The sequence below is a fragment of the Pinus tabuliformis genome, chromosome X (genome assembly GCF_031772625.1).
Source record: "Pinus tabuliformis cultivar Carrire ecotype Pingquan chromosome X, CPIR1, whole genome shotgun sequence".
Lineage (NCBI taxonomy): Eukaryota > Viridiplantae > Streptophyta > Pinopsida > Pinales > Pinaceae > Pinus > Pinus tabuliformis.
In genome coordinates this window covers 1,556,210,632-1,556,228,860 of record NC_142308.1, presented here as the reverse complement: position 1 = coordinate 1,556,228,860, position 18,229 = coordinate 1,556,210,632, and positions in this window count along the sequence as shown.

Here is an 18,229-nt window from a genome sequence, read left to right as displayed (position 1 = left end):
CTTGATCTTGCTCAAATCTATTAAGCTTCCGCAAGTTTGATTATAGAAGTAGATTAAAGTATTTTGCGTTAGTTATATTGCATTATTAGGTTGGTCTACAGTCAAAATTTATACAAATACAATGATCGCAAATGTTGGAAACGACTGCTCCTCTAATTCTCTGCGATACTAAGAAAACTACACTACTTGCTGGAAAGGGACTGTAAGAAACTCCACCTACAATGCTTAGAAAATGCTGCAAATTTAACCTCAAGCTCCTTGAACAAAACCCACAAAAAGCAAAAAAGGGTTCGACCTATCTCCGAGCCAAAGTTAAACCCACAAAATGGTGTGAATTCCCCAGTTAACTGGTAATTCACCCTATTATAAGAATTAGGATTTCAGGCCCTAATAACATCTAGAAAATTCTGAAATTTTAACCATGGACTCCTGTCAAGAAACCCAAAAAAACCCACGAAGGAATTTCGCTGGTTTATACTTCTGAAATTCGACCCCCTTGGAGCCCAGCTTCAGCAGCAACTGCAAAACTCGGCCTGCTGGAATTTGCCTGTAAATCCTCTGGGAATGGACCCAAAGTGTTGGACTAACCTCTGTTATGAATCCTTTGACTTCCCAGATGGGCTTTCGGCCTATGGCATCTGCTCCTTAGATCCAAGAAATCGCTGGATTGACCCTCTACGTTGTCCCCAAGCCCAGTAATTCAAATTGTTGGGATATTGGCTCTGCTGGCTCCAAAAATCATAAGAAATGTTGGCCCTTTGCTTCTCTCCCAATTCTCTAACTCTCCCGGAAAATGCTTGATCACTGATAGCTCCAAACTCCCCCTGCGTATTCTCTAGCTAGCCAGAAATATGCACTCATTGTTGTGGCTGAATGGTAGTGCTATAACACACTCTCAAACTCCTGAAATACTTATGGAACTGCCTCTCTAGGGCGGGCACGAACGGTCCCTCGAAGTAGAGGTTGAATCTCTTGCTTGAGAGATTCATGGCTAAACAACCGGTTGACTCAACTAAATGGCAGGGCGAACAATCAAGTAATTTTGATTGCAAGGTGTAAGAATGAAACCAAATGAGAGCTCCCTCCTCCTTTTATCCTTGTGGGTCTTGCTTGTCTCATGTGGGCCCCTCCATCCAACACTTCGAATTCCCTCTAAGACATTTGAATGGCCTAGTTCAAATTCTCATGTGGGTGGCCCCCACCTGCCACTAGCAACCAAATTAAGTCAAATTTCCTCCTAAGTCCCTAAGTTGAAAATGCTGGGTTCTTTCCCTTAGCCAAAATTGTGCAAAAATGCGTGGAAACACCCTGTTACAAATTTGCTTGAGAAGGGACATGACAATTTTTATCATTAGAGTTCTCATTTTGACGTCATAATTTTAGTTAAGTCGATGACTATGTTTTCACCTACCAACCAATAACAGAATAAATAAAACCTACTTTAAAAAACAACATTTTAATACTAAATTTCTCAAACTATATCAATATAAGGTAATCTAAGGTATACAACTTTGAATGACACCCTATATATTAACTACTCAATCATTGAAAACAATCCCTATATATGTCCCATAAGAATATAATAATGTATCTTTCAAATGGGTTTAGGTGGTTTCAAGATGGTTGGAAGGTATGTTAATAATGTATTTTTCAAACAAACCATCCCTATATGTGTCCCATAAGAACATAATAATGTATCTTTCAAATGGGTTTAGGTGGTTTCAAGATGGTTGGAAGGTATGTTAATAATGTATCTTTCAAATGGGTTTAGATGGTTTGACAAGATGGTTGTAAGGTATGCTTTTGCATTCTCCCTACCTAAGTTCAAATTCTCGATTAGACTCTAGTTCATTATGAAAATGCTATCGAAGTAGATGCCCCTTGTGAGTGAAACCTCCTTTATGAATACATCTTTAAACATATCAAACCTTGCTAAGTCATACATTTCTTGCTAAACACCTCGCATCACTTCAGTGGGAAATATGATGGTGGAAAAGAACTGAATAAGCTTGGGAAGAACGGGTGTGTACATTTTGCACGTCTGGGGTAGTGGAATCAGAAAAACATTTCATTTTGGAATGTGATGCATTCAAAGACATCAGAAAAAGTTATGGGAATATGTTAACATTGGTTTATTGGCACTGTCTTTTCAACGATGGGATTGTTCGAAGGTTGAGCAAGCTCATCATCAATTTGAATAAAAAAATGGAATTGCAAAAAACGAAAAACAAAATACTAATAGCCCCATAAATTATTTTTAGTCGATAAATATTAAAATATCATTTCATTTCCTTTCTCAAACCAAGTCATAATTTTCTTTCAAAATGTTGTCACTAAAATAAATCTATAATTACCTTAGTATCTACCCATTATTGATTCCTCGATTTAAAAAAAATAAAAATGTTTCAAACAAATATACCGTTAAAGGGGCTTGAAGTGTGCATTTCCTCCCTACAATTGTATTAAATGTAATTGATATGCCCTAACGCATCCGGTATGAGGGTTTTAATCCACTTCACCTATTTTATTTTGAGTAAAACGCCGTGGCGGGAGGTCGCGATACAACTCAACTCGAAAGGAATTGGATTTAGGATTTGTTCACTCTGCGGAGAAACATTGAAATCGCCGTGGCGGGAGGTCGCGATACAACTCAACTCGAAAGGAATTGGATTTAGGATTTGTTCACTCTGCGGAGAAACAGTGAAATTGCAAGGCAGGCTGGTATGGATGACAGAGGGAACGCCGCTCCAGCTGTGCAAGAAGGCGGTTATAGGGTCATTGTGAGAAACAATGAAATTATAATAGAGAGAGGGAACGCCGCTCCAGCTGTGCAAATCAAGCATGAAGGCGGTCTCAGGGTCTTTTTGAGAGACAACGAAACTATAATAGAGAGAGGGAACGCCGCTCCAGCTGTGCAAGAGGATCGGATCCGTTTGATGGTCAGAGGCCAGGTATTTGAATTATAACCTTGATAAAAATAAAAAGAGGCCGACGATGCTTTTTTGGGCGAGGAAAGATTTTTAATGGTATTCGCAGGGTTTTTTTTTGGGTCTAAGGTTCTGAGAAGCTTTTCATAGGTTGCCAAAGCTATAAATTTGTCTGCTAACCTTTTGCCCGTACAAATTTCTGTTTTAATATAGTATCTAAGTTCTGGTTATTAATTCTACCGGCTTAATATCTTAAAAAAAGGGTTTCTACCTTGCTTATATAACCATCATGAATGCTTCTGGTGATTTAGCTTTTCTGTTTTGCTCGCATAAATTCAAAGCTTGATCTCATATTTTGGTGACTTTCCCTTTTATTTTGGTATTCTTCGAGACTTGTGTTACATATTGTTTTTCTATTTGTTCAGGTTCCACCCAATTGTTAGCTTATTTTGATGCTTCCTATTATCACTCTGTCTCAAGCATGTCTTCCCTATTCTAGGAATACTAAAATGTAGTGTAGACTGCTTTCAACACTCGTGGAGAATCCCTTGGCTTAAGAAGCTGCGGATGGTGGGTATTTATTCCGACAGTCATCAAAGACTCGCACCTGATCCCAACTGCTTGAAACGGAGCATTGAATGGTGAAATTGCCCACGAGGGTAAAACATGTCTCAGAGGGATTTGAACCTCCGTGGGTGTATGAAACACCCCTCTTTACGGGAACCAAGCTCCTATTGATTATTGTTAACTAATTGCTAAATTTTTGTCTAATTGTTGCTTTTTGTGGACTTCTGTCGAGTAATTTTACTATGATGAATCAACTAATATTACTTGCTGCATTTTATTTTTCTTTTGATCGATATTTGGATGCCATGGAATATCTTTTTTCTTTTTCATCTGCTAACAGTTATGTGGTTAACACAATAATTTTATTTATCAGTAATCATCTGGAGATCCAATTCCTCAGTTTTTCTTTTCTTTGTTTCTTATTGGACCTAGATCTTGCCATTCTAGGAGATATTTCTATAGAAGGCCAAGCAAATAATTTTAGATAAGATAATTGATATATATGGGATATGAAGGGCATGCTGCTACCCTCTTGAGCCTCGCAACGAGCTTTTTTAAATTTAAGGAAATAATTTGGATTTTCATGAATTTTAAGTGGGATAGATGTTAAATGGAAACTTTGTTCTCTTTTTTGTATTAAATGCTTGCTTCTAAGTTGCATAAATGTGTAAACATCTGAAAGTTTCTGAAACACCTGAAAATGTGACCCCTTCAAAATGGAAATGTGGGGGAAACCCCATATTTTTTTTTTTTAACTAGAACGAGAACATTTGTATCAATGAAAATCTGCTTTGTGAATGCAGCAGTTACATCAAAGGAGGAACTATTTCCATTTGTTAATTCACAATCCTATCCATCTTTGGAATGCCCACTATGTCAAAATTTTGAGTTCCTTTATGTCAAAACTATTATTCCTATATGTATATACTATATAGGCACCAAAAGAACATACAAAATTTGAAAGCATTTACAGACCAACATGCTAATTCTCGGGAGGAGGGGTGACATCGCCGGGTCCAAATCCCCTCTTCTGAGGGGACACTGTTACATCTAGATCAGGAGAATCTTGAGCTACATTGCTAATGACATTGCTTGAGAAAGTGGATTCAGAGGTCTGCTTGTCGAGTGGAGTTTGTAGGCCTTCAATTTGTTGACGAAGACTAGAGAGTTCATCCTCAATTCTGTGCATCAAAGTTCGATGTTCAACCAATAACTCCATAGCAGTGGCCATACTAGATGAGGCACAAGGCAAAGAAAGTATTCTTGGGTTAAGGGTTTCTAGATAGTGGATAGCTAGAGGAGGCAAGTCACGTATGTGCATTTCAATATCCAAATTTTGTTTAATTGAACAACTACATAGGTTTATGGTAAGCCATTTGTGGCCATAAACCAAATTATTCCTCTTGAATGTTTTGGCCTTGGTACAATTCCAACCCTTCCACAAGGTGACAGGGGATTGCAGACCTGACTTGATAAGGAGGGATTAAGGATGAGTTTATTATGATTGGTAAGCCTGAGCCAAAATTATTAGAACTAAAATTGAAATTGAGACTAGATCAAAAATCAGTAAAAAAACAATAATGAAGAACTATTCAATCTGTCATGGGACTGTGCAGGTGGGTTTAGGTTCATCGAACATTGGTCTGGATTGGACTCAGTTGAAAAGGTGTTGAACTACTCGGTTGTGAATTGATTTAGGACCCTTCACTTGATACTTGCTTCAAATTGGTTGAACTTGATCCAATCTAAGTGGTTTTGATAACCTTGGTTTGAACTTTGAATGACTCTTTTTAGCACAAGGCGAGTGACCTAGTCTTCAATTTGTGAGTAAAAATGCTTTTGTTTGTGTTAATGCCTCTTGAAAAATTGAAATATGTTTATCCTTAGCTTTTCTAGTTCAAGAATAGCTTGATAGCCTTCTAGGCTCTTCACATGCTTTGATATGGATAGGGATCAAAGGCCCTTTGATAGGGATAATGATAGGTTTTGCCTTTGAGCAAAAGGATAGGGATCACTATAAGGAGTATTCATCGAAAGACAAACCAAAATTGAACCTTTGGCCTCTCTATTTCAAGAATAGCTTGATAGTCTTCTAGGCCCTTCATATGCTTTGAGTGACAAAGGCCTTTTTTATGTTAACCATGGTTGAGATGATAACATGAGTTTGTAGTTTTAATTCATACCATGAATTCATGCCGATAGGACAATTTTACACAAGAACCTTCGAGGCCTCATTTCTCTAAGCCACTAATAATTCAATTTTTGCACAAGGCCTAAGCTTGGGTATGCGTTTTGATAATCCCCATGGTCCCTAATCATTGGAATGCAATAAAGTTCTGATTTTCCTGTAAAAGCTCTTACTACCCTCCATTTTTACTCGTAGCCACAAATTGTTTTCTCCACTGATTGAGCGGAATTGGCAAGAGGAAGAATATATATGAATTGTAGTAAGGATTTTAGTAGAGATTTGGGATTTGGTAGCTAGGGTTAATGGCTTGGTGAATCATTTTCAATTTTCTTTTGAACTCTTTGGATGACCATCTTGTATAATTATTTGAGGGACCTTTGAAAGTTGATTAGGATGCCCAGAAACTTAAATATTTGACTTGAATGTATTTGAATCCCTTACTGATCTGTCATTCAAATAGAAATGTTGGCTTTGTCTAAAACATTTGGTTTTGGTCCACTAAATTATAGTTCTAGAGGCTAAGCCAAATATTTGAAGACAATTTATCATGTAGGTTATTGATTTCTATTCCCCTACAAGATCTTGAGAAAAAAATCATCGACAAAGTCCCCATTGACTGGTTGCCCAATTCACTATTCAGGAGACTGATACCTTTAGTTAATCCTTGGCCCTTGTGAGAGATGAAATAACACAAGGCCCCAACTTCCATCTCACTTAGACTATAGGAGCTGATGAGTATCCTTGTTGGAAAAATTGAAAGAGTGCAACTTGTTCAAATTTACTACTGTTCATTGAGAGACATTCTTTCCTTTCAGAAAATAGTTCCCATGACACTAGGGAAGTTGGGGCCAACATTGAGATCCTCGAGCATAGCCAGGATGAAATGCCGCTCAACCCTGTTATATGCTTTTTGAAAGTTAATTTTGATGAATAAAGCGTTGAGGCTTGAGAATCTGAATCACTTGAATCTTTCCCATATGGTGTTATAGACATTTTTGTGCCTTACAGCATAGAGCATGAAATGTCAATAATCTAAGGGATCCAAAGTCCCTAAACAAGTTGTTCTTACCCTTAGAGGAACAAGGTCAGCAAACCACAGCACTGCAAGTCAGTTCTCCATTGAAAAACACTCAAAAACAGGTCAGTTTTGGATCATTGCAGCTGCTCCACTAGGCATCTGCGCTGCATAGCAGGTACAACAAAGGCTACCTGCGTTGCATAGCAAGTAGAACAAAGGCTACCTGCGTTGGGCATACTTGGACATGTGGAGGAATCTTTTTCTCAAAGTGCCAGTGCCCAGGAAGCTTCTAAAAAGACACTTGATGATAAGATTCGCCTAATGATGAGTTAAGAGCTTCTAAAACTCCAAGTGGAAGACAGAAACTCCAAGTGAAGAACTGAAGAACAACTGGAGTTGAAGAGGACAACAAGTCACACATCAAGCTGACTTATCTTCACTCCAAAACTCTATATAAGGATCTCATCCCATGGGATCTAGGAGGCCAGAATTTAGTGCAAAGAATTGCTGTTGGTTTACAGTTGTGAGCATTGGGTGATTGCTTGAGGGAGGTGAAGAAGAGATTTCTCTCCGTCAGGAAGGTGATGCTGGATTGGACCTCTCATGGTTGTATCACCGCCTGAACCTTACTTCCATATATTAATAAAGCTTTTGAGGTTCTTCTATTCGCATGTGTTTCAATGGTGTATTGTCTTACTTGCGTCTTTGATTTATGCTAATCCTTGAATCGATTATGAATGCATGCTTCTTGTAGTTTCCTTTCTTCGTCTTGTTTGCAGGATCTCGTGTAGCTGGGCCCGTGAAAAGACTTGGAGCTGGGAGCAAGCGGCAATCAAAGGAGATTGGATCGACCATTTGCGCAAGACATCGGTAAGTGGATCTCTTCCTTTTATCTCTTGCATGTCATAAAGAAGAAACTTTAGATAGCTTTGCTTTCAGCTATTGCAAAGGAACTGTCACCCTTAGAGTGGGTTAGGGTCATTCCGAGTTGGATACTTTCCCCCACAACAGACTGGTGACTCCGCTGGGGATCGTGTCTTGTTGGTAGCTTGTGTTTCTTGCTATTCATTTCTTAAACAAGAGTACCGAATCGAACTGCATGCGAGTCCTTCGAATGCAAAGTAGAGGGCAGCTACTCTAGCCCAGTGCTGGGCCTGTTTATGATTCGAAGAGCAGATCCACAAGGACTCTTTTTAGCTCTTTGTGATAGTTTTCATCCTCCTTTAATCATCCTCTAGTGTATACTTGACTGACAGCCTCTGATTTGGCCAAAAACCGCTCATTTTTGAGCAAACTGTGACCCGGAATCTGAGAGAGACGTGACTTGTCTCATCAGTGCAGCTGCCACAAAGGTTACCTGCACTGCAACGCAGGTCCCGAAGGGGCTACCTGCGCTGCATCTCAGATTGACAGTGCAGCACCTGCGCTGATCCAGTTTTGCCTTGTGCAACTGGGATTCCCCACTGTCTGTTGCCCAGTTTTCAGTATTGTTTTTGCAGCCTGTTGTCAACCTGTATACCCGGCTGAAACCACTTCTCTTTGCCTTCATTCTGCCTCAGTTGTATGAAGAAACCGTGATTGTTCTTATTGTATTTCTTGCTGTCATTCGCAGTTTCCCATAGCGAAAGTGAACTAGTCTTGCTATGACCTCTTGAATCTAGACCTGTGAGAAAGTGTCGTTGTGATTCTAAGAGTTAGTTTATTGCTGTTCATAGCTGCTTGAGCATTTGCTTTCGTTATATGGTTCGAATTTCAGTATTTCTTGTGTTGAAACGAGTGAATCTTAAGGTGTTCTTTTGATTGTTGGACAAACACTTGTTGCGTTCACTTGAAATTGAATTCGAAATTATACAACAGCTTTCTTTTTGTAATACAACAACATTAAGGAAGAAGAAAAGAAATACTTGCATTGTGCATGTGCATTTTGACAGTTTGCATGTCGATTTAGGAAAAGTGCATCAGTGTGTGCTCTATGATCTGTTTGAAAAGATGATGTCTTTCTTTTCCTTCAGTAGTTAAGGTTTTCATAAGTTGAAAGAATTGAAAAAGCTTGCTTATCATTCTTAGACTGCATTTAGGAGTTGTATCATACATCACGTGGTGATCCGTAAAGGCAAACTGCTAAGCAAGATCAACCTAAAAAGAACTGAATTTATCTAACAACGCTTTGAAACATAACGAAACACAGTAGAGGTCTAGGTAGAGACGTGAACCGGCGTCGTTAAACATAGTGACTGTTGATCTCTACGAAGGTGGGTGATTCCTCCTGAGGGACGATAGCACTAATACGGACTTGTGCCCCCACGTACCGTCGCGTATATTGGGGGACCCCTATAGGAACAAAGCCTTTATCCATAGGAAGCCGTGTCGGCCGCCCTACTGATCGCGATGCAGTGAACACAACATTCACGAAGATCGACCACTCGTACCGTAAAACGTATTCTGTGGTTTCGCGAAAGGTTTGGCACACCCTTGCCTAGAACTCCAGAGTAGTTTCTTTTGGCCTTTTTCAAACTCTATAACTGAAAAAGTCCATCCGAGCATTTGTCACTTCGGGCTCGTTAATACATCGAAGGAGACTAGAGTCATCTTTAGCTTTTTCTCGACTCTTAAAAAGTGAAAAAGCAAGTTGTGTCTTAAAAAGCGTCGTCATATAAAATTCATTCTAAACGGAACATAATCACCCCTAATTCCTACGTTGATCTTAAGGTTGAGAACATGGAACACACCAACCAAGGGATTCCACAGCATGGGACCCCTAGCCCTTTCTCCTCTTGGGGAGAAGTTGGTGCGCCCCACATGGCCACATTGTCGCTTCCAGGACTGACAATTGGCCTGCCAATTTGGCTATTCTCAACCGCTGTAGTTCAGACCACCACGGTTCCTGAACAGTCGATTCAACAGTTAGACCAGTCTAGAGCTACCCTCCAGCCTTCCACTTCTTGTGAGCCTTCCTCCGATCCTTCTTCTTCGAAAGGTCAAGCCGCCAAAAGCGGAGCTCCCATAGAAAAGAAGAAGGAAAAGAAGAAGAAAGAAAAGAAGCAGAAGGAGCCAAAGGCGCCTGGGGGCAAGCAGAAGGTATCTAACGAAAACCCACACACCGCACGGACCGGGCCCAAATCGCCATGTGTCATATGTAGAGGGAACCACTTCCACAGTGATTATCCCAGTATTCCCCGGATACTAAGGGACTGGTCCCCTCGTTTGCACGATTCAGAAGCGTCAACCTCTGACAACCAGGTTGAATGCTTACCGTCGACCAGCGAAAGTGAAGGTCCTAGACGACGAAGGGGAATGAGATTCCCCTGCGAACTGTGTGAAGGCAATCACACCCTTCGCAGTTGTCCCTTTTTAGACGAAGCCAAGAGAGTTTTGGAAGATCAACCGGTGGCACCGGTGCTACTTCCTCCTGGATATCGAAAACTCGCGCCAGGTCCTTCGTTGGTCGAAAATACAGCTGTCTTGCTCAGAGGACCAGCTAAAGTGTCAGTCACTGAAAGTGAACCTACTGAATCCGGACCGGACGAAAGTCCAAAGGTCAAAACGGCAGTTGACCCGGTTCTCCCTTCAGAAGTTTCATCTTCAAACACCACAGTCACTGAGGATTCGTCTTCAGTTGACACCCCCGCCGAAGAGAATAAGGATGACACTGTCCATATTCTTTTCGTCAACTCCGATTCTGATGAGCATCTGGGCAAAGCGCCCACTCCTTTATCGCAGGAAGGAGCATCGTCGGGATCATATCCGGCCGTATATTCGGTCCCACCACCAAGCAACCTAGTTGTGTCCTTTGATTGGAACCAACTAGGCAGACCCCGGTTACCAGCCAGTATACCATTTAGAATTATAGTCCAAATATACAAAATGGTGATGGCTGGAACTATCATTGATGAAGGGGCATCTGTGAGTATCCTGTCCTCTATTGCTTGGAAAGCACTGGGTTGCCTGGCGCTTTTGCCCGAGACAAGGCGTCTCTCGGGTTTTGACAGGGGAACCAGTCGACCATTAGGGATTCTACCTAATGTGCCTATTACCTTGAAGGGGAAGGTCGTCAAGATGAATTTGATGGTCGTCCAAGGACCCTTGGATTATAACCTACTCCTTGGACGAGACTACATATATTGCATGGAAGCAATAGTCTCCTCACTCTTTCAAATAATGTGTTTTCCACACGAAGGAAGAATGGTCAAGCTCGTAGACCAACTTTCATTTCCGGGATCACGCATCGCGAATAGTCACATACCTATCCTCAATGGTCTTTTCGATCAAGAAAGGTCTCTTCCCCCGGTTCTTCTTCCTGATGAATGCGAGTGATTCGGGAAAGGAACGCAGGAGCCCAGGGGGCATGCATCCTGGTCTGCTCTGGAGGCAGAAAAAACCTTGGGTGTAAAGTAGAATTTCCGCGGGAGAATATGACTAGTCCGTACCCCATCCCCCCCTTCATCTTTGAGAATCTTCCTCTGAGCCATCTTCGTGGAGAAGAAGGACAAGAAGACAAAGAGAGACTGGGAATCTCAGAAGGGGCTGTTAGGAGTGGGGTTGTTCTAGAATAGGATTCTTTTGTCAAGGTTACTTGTTTGACAAAGGTCATTCACCTTTGTCTAGATATGTAGGCTCTACCAAAGAAGGGGATTCGTTTGCGGTAGCAAGTAGTAACCATCTTTGGGTAAAAGGCAAGCCTCACCCATTAAAACAAATGTTTTAGAGGATAAGTAGGGGCAGCCTCCAAAGAAAGAGATTCTATTGTTGCAACAAATTGTAACCATCTTTGGATAACCTAATGATAGACATCGCCGAAGAGAGTTTCTGTTTAAAATAATTAACAGAACAATCTTTGGGTAACCAGAAAGAGGTAGGCCTCTCCCGGTAAAACAAATGTTTTACCTGCAAATTGAGGGATAACCTTGAAATTAGACTTACACCTGGGGGCATGCAAACCTCTTGGAATGCAAGCACGGGCGGCTATTTTGTTTTTTAGTTTTTTAGGTCCTCCCTTTAAACCTGTAGGTCTAACCCGTTAAACTCGTAGGATTAGCTGATACCCAGCTTGCATAAAGAGAGGATATGGAGCATAGCTTCGTGAGATAAAGCTCCATAAAAAATAGCTATCTCACACGAGACCTTCCTACTTTATGACTGGTAAAACGAGCAGTTTTGGCAAAGTTCATGCTCGTTAAAAAATAAACGCAAAACCGAGTAGTTTTCGCAAGGGTTCATGCTCGTTAAAAAATAAACACACATGTGAGCAGGCTTCCCCCCCGTGTTCAAGCTCATTCAGAAAAAATGAACCGGTAAATAACCATTTGAGACCGTAAATTCATTAGCCATAAAAGCCTTGGTCGTGTTTGTGCACCGTCACCTCCACTTTTCCTTTGGCCGATCATTCACATCCACTTGATTGTTTACCTATTTTGAGGAACAGCTGTGAAGAGTGATCCCATTTAGCCATCCTTGTAATACTGCCGTGATTGGAAAATTCCAACCTGTACCTGGAATCTGCTGCTATCCCTGTTTATCACTCGTTCCTCAAAATACGAGTCTTCTTTGAGCTCTTTTCACTGACTTGTAAAAAATGAAAAGTTTGCCGAGTTTTGGCCTTCCAGCTCGTTAAAAGGACCGGAAGAGCTATCCCTCCTCTAGATTTTAATCTTTTTGGACCTGAGGGATTATTGCACAAAAAGATCGAGCGCTTGTCTGGTTCGGCTCGATAAAGATATCGAACATTCATCCCTTCTGTATTGTTTTATACTTTTTCGGACTTAAGGGATTAGATGACGAAAAAGGACCCTTGGAGTCCACTTTATGTACCCTTTTCAGACTCTCTAGAAATGAAAAGGACCGAGTTGTCTTTGTCGCTGGGCTCGTTAAAAATATTAGATAGCGACAAACTTGTCTTTAGACGAGAACGAGTTTCCCCATCGTTAGGCTCGTTAAAACATAGCGATGGGCTTGCCCGAAGGGCAGGTTATAGAACAAGCATATGTTATCCTCCTCAAGCTTGACAAAAATAAAGAGGTACTGGTCAGAAATGACTGGGGAAAATTGGGAAGAACCTCAAAGCTTAATGGTAGCAAGTCGCTCTTGAACATGACACTTTTGCCTCCGTAAATATCGGGTTGGGTTATTATCATTCACCGGTCCCTTCACCATGGTCTCGCCATACCATCCAAATGGGGTAATGCTACCGATCCATCACATCAGTGTCAAGATATGTTCAAGAGATGTCATTCAGAAAGTGTCAACCGGGTCCCATCCACTACCATACATCATCTTTCATCCTTCCATGACCGCCACCCTGGATCATATTTCACAGATCGTTTTCACCATCATCACTAGTTCCGTTCCGTGTCACTGATGTGGGATTCATTAAGGCCCTCCTTTGACGGATCGCTTCTTGTCGACATCAGCCCACTATCCAAGAAGTTGATCTAGGAACACCCCCCCAGTACTTTGAAGCTTGCATGCCTCAATGGCAAGTTTCTCACTTCCGGCGATAGGTATACATTAATGACCTTCGACCGGGAGACTTTGCGTGGTGTTCGACGTCAGATCCTATATTCACGCCACGTGAATTGTGCTGCAGTACCTTGAGGGTCATCATCATTATCGGTGATTCCTCTCGCGCTTGTTAACAGTTTACATTATTGACTGGTAATCAAGCGATGTCTTTCCATGTTCGACTCCAAGAAATTCTCACATGGATCGACTTGTACTTAGTGTGAAGATCGGAAGTTTGAAGACCCCGGATCTAGTTTCATCCATCCGGGCTGCGATATATATTCAGGAGATAAAAACATAGACATGTGCAGCAGATGATCATCCTACTAAAAGGATGATAATTAAAAGCAGAGAATTATCAGTCTACTATCAGACGATCGTCTGTTTATGTACAACAAATGTATTTATAAATCTGAGCATGGGAAATGCCCGCATCAGCTAGATCATGAAAAGAAAGTATGAAAAGATAATGTATTGTATTGTATTTTGTTACAGGTCACCTCCCGGCGATTGAATGAACTTCGGATCCTCCTAATAAAGCATTTCACCCGATAAACGACCTCATACTTTAGGGGGCAACTGTTATAGACATTTTTGTGCCTTACAGCATAGAGCATGAAATGTCAATAATCTAAGGGATCCAAAGTCCCTAAACAAGTTGTTCTTACCCTTAGAGGAACAAGGTCAGCAAACCACAGCACTGCAAGTCAGTTCTCCATTGAAAAACACTCAAAAACAGGTCAGTTTTGGATCATTGCAGCTGCTCCACTAGGCATCTGCGCTGCATAGCAGGTACAACAAAGGCTACCTGCGTTGCATAGCAAGTAGAACAAAGGCTACCTGCGTTGGGCGTACTTGGACATGTGGAGGAATCTTTTTCTCAAAGTGCCAGTGCCCAGGAAGCTTATAAAAAGACACTTGATGATAAGATTCGCCTAATGATGAGTTAAGAGCTTCTAAAACTCCAAGTGGAAGACAGAAACTCCAAGTGAAGAACTGAAGAACAACTGGAGTTGAAGAGGACAACAAGTCACACATCAAGCTGACTTATCTTCACTCCAAAACTCTATATAAGGATCTCATCCCATGGGATCTAGGAGGCCGGAATTTAGTGCAAAGAATTGTTGTTGGTTTACAGTTGTGAGCATTGGGTGATTGCTTGAGGGAGGTGAAGAAGAGATTTCTCTCCGTCGGGAAGGTGATGCTGGATTGGACCTCTCATGGTTGTATCACCGCCTGAACCTTACTTCCATATATTAATAAAGCTTTTGAGGTTCTTCTATTCGCATGTGTTTCAATGGTGTATTGTCTTACTTGCGTCTTTGATTTATGCTAATCCTTGAATCAATTATGAATGCATGCTTCTTGTAGTTTCCTTTCTTCGTCTTGTTTGCAGGATCTCGTGTAGCTAGGCCCGTGAAAAGACTTGGAGCTGGGAGCAAGCGGCAATCAAAGGAGATTGGATCGACCATTTGCGCAAGACATCGGTAAGTGGATCTCTTCCTTTTATCTCTTGCATGTCATAAAGAAGAAACTTTAGATAGCTTTGCTTTCAGCTGTTGCAAAGGAACTGTCACCCTTAGAGTGGGTTAGGGTCATTCTGAGTTGGATACTTTCCCCCACAACATATGGCTATAATATTGCCCAGAATAAATCATTCCCCAATGAAGGCTATTTGTTCTAGATGTATGATCTTAGTAAAATGTGCTTGACATGCATGGTTAGGCCTTGGCTAGAATCTTGTAAGAGACATTGAGGTGGGTGATCAATCTCCAACTTGTGATAAGGTCCCTAGACTTGGGGATGAACCAAATGACACCTTTGTTTACATTGTTCCCTTAATGATTATTATATAGGCGTTTTTCTACACTTGAAGCAAGTTTGGCATGATAATGTCCTAGGATGCCTTATAAAATTCACACAAAATTATACAATCTAGATGTGTGTGACTGCAAAAAATGTTGCAAGTGAGCAGTTTTTAGGTGATAATAGATGATTTATCCTCTGCCATATTTGGCAAGGTAGTTTTCAAAAAATTTCAGATCAATGACTACTCAAACATCCTTTTTTAGTTTCAGGAACCCTGTGAGCTATATCCATACAAAGTCTACATGACTACCTTTGTTCCTCAATAAGGCCTAGAGATTGAAATTCCATGTTGTAGTAAGAGACAAATTGTTGTTGATATCCTCCTATTTGTTGGGCTTTCCATTTGGAATACTGATTGTAGATATCTTCTTTGTAATCAATTTTGATGTTGAACACTTTCAAAACTGAATAAAGAGATGAGAATTGTTGTTGAGGAGGAAGAAGACAGGAAAATACAAGAGGTATAAGTCTTTTAAGATAGCAGAGATTGAATAATATTATTAGTAAAGAAGTAGCTAAGAAATCAGGTCAAAGGAAACACAATATAATACTCAACGATAGGAAGAAAAAGGTAAAAGAGAGTATTATTAAACATATGAAAAATAATCATAAAGACAAGAAGATTAAAAAGTTTTAACTAAAATAAAATTAAAATTGAATTGATGTTGAAGGTGAGAACGAGTAAACAAGAAAATGTAACTAAAAATAATATTCTAATTAACAAAGTTTGACATTGATAATGAATGAAAACGTGAATGGAATAAATAAACCAAAAGCGTTAATCAACAAGTAAATGAGAAACACGTGGGAAAGTACAAGGGTAATAAAACATAAAGAAGTACCTAAATAACTTGAAAAAAATATATAATGAAAATAATTAGGAAGAAGGGGTCAAATAATAAGAAGATAGGTAAATACTGAAAAGAGGGAGAAAGGATAGAATTGTAAAGAAAAGGGAAATAGATTAAACAAAAGATAGGAGAAGACAGAATGGTTATGGAGAAATAAGAATGAGGAAAAGGATGAAGCAAAGAGATTGAAAAAATAATAAATCTATTGAAGGGATAAGGAAAGTGGGAGAGGGAGGAGTGAGGAACAAAGGCAAGGGAACAAATTATGTGAGATCTTTATGGGCAGAAATGTGATAGATGGTGGGCTGCTAAGGTTGAATGAGCTTGAAGCCATCTTTGCGATTCAGGTTATTGGGATTTCTTTTGTTCTTATAGTTTGTTAGTGTGATGGTTAATTTTGGCTAAATGTGTTGGTTAAGCCTAGTTTTATTTGCATTACCAGTATGGTAATGTCTTTTAGACCATGGTAAACAAATTGTTCACTCACTATAATTGTAAAAGTCCTAAGTAACTTCAACACCAAATGGCAAAACCTTATCAAAACATCAATCTTTGAATCCTACAATCTACAAACATATACTGCAGAAAAATAAAAACAATGAGTACACATATCTCAACTCTCAATCACATCTATCTTCTATGGAATATGGAAAGAAGAAAATACATCATAACAACTGAAAACCAAAAAATCGCTAACCAACACAGTGGCGTGCTGTGTGTTTTCTTTATAGAATAGGAAGGCAAAGGAAGATACAATATATCTGGTCACATGCATGAAGTGCTCAAGGTAACTCAAACAAACCCTAACCCCCATCCAATCACCTAGTGTGCCCAGCTGCATGGATCCATGTGACAGTTAAGTATACCTCAACTCGATGATGAACTGGAACATGCAAGCATGGATCCATGTGACAGATAAGTATACCTCAGTTGGATGATGAACTGGAACATGCAAGCATGGATCCCTTTCCTTATGAATTGCACCCTTGCTCAACGTAATTCAAACAAACCCTAACCCTCATCCAATCACCTAGTGTGCCCAGCTGCATGGATCTGTGACAGTTAAGTATACCTCAACTGGATGATGAACTGGAACATGCAAGTTTGAATCCCTTTCCTTATGAACTGCACCCTTGCTCAAGGTAACTGAAACAAACCGTAACCCTCATCCAATCACCTAGTGTGCCCAGCTGCATGGATCTGTGTGACAGTTAAGTATACCTCAACTGGATGATGAACTGGAACATGCAAGCATGGATCCCTTTCCTTACGAACTGCACCCTCTACCCAAACTGGAGTTTTACCCATGCAGGTATTTGTGCCCTACCTAAGAATAGACATCTGAAAATTCATTAACAGTGAACAATGGACAAGAATAGGAGAAAAATTGTAGACCAAGTACTAAAGATTTTTCATTAATATCAGACTGTTTGGTAATTACAGTCAAACCTGAGATTCAATCTCAGGGGCTCCAACCACGTTTCACTGAAGTTTTTACACTATTGAATTCTGTCTCCTTGAAAAATGCTCCCTAGGCCTGAGCATGCATGTACATGTTGTCCATAATAGGATAGAAATGAGGTGTAACTCCTTCAATATGCCCCACGCTGTCCACAATAGGATAGAAATGAGGTGTAACTCTTTCAATGTGCCCCGCATCAGAAAATGCATATTATCCATAATCGAAGGTGTCACCATTACCATGGCTGCTTGTCGTCATCATTATCTTATAATAACCTCTGCAAGTTGTTGTTTTCCATTGAATGAATTAAGAATACACACTCTTTCAAATGCATGTGTCTTTTCCACCAGATTCCCTGAGATTCACTGTTCACTCGCTGCTTGAGGAATCTGATCTGAGGTGTCATCATTACCATGGTTGCTTGCCCTCATCAATCTCCCATAATAACCTCTACAAGTTGTTGTTTTCCATTGAATGAATTAAGTATGTGCGCTCTTTCAAAAGCATGGGTCTCTTCCATCAGATTGCCCTGAGATTCCCTGTTCACTCACTGCATGTGGGATCTGATCCTGCATTGGTGTACACTTCCACATTCCTAGCTCTTGAAAATTTGCAAAAGGAGGTTTGAAAGAAGTGTTTATACTCTTGACCAAAATAGCAGACTCTCCGATCCCTAGCTGATGCAAACTTTAGCTGAATTGAGATCCCCTGCAATTCATGCAAAATATAGTTTCCTAGTTTCCTTGCAAGCTTTGTTTAAGGAATGAAAAACTGATTTAGAAGAAGAAATCATCTGTGCATGTGTATGCTAAATTTTAATATATTTTTCTGCTATTTACTGTTTTACAG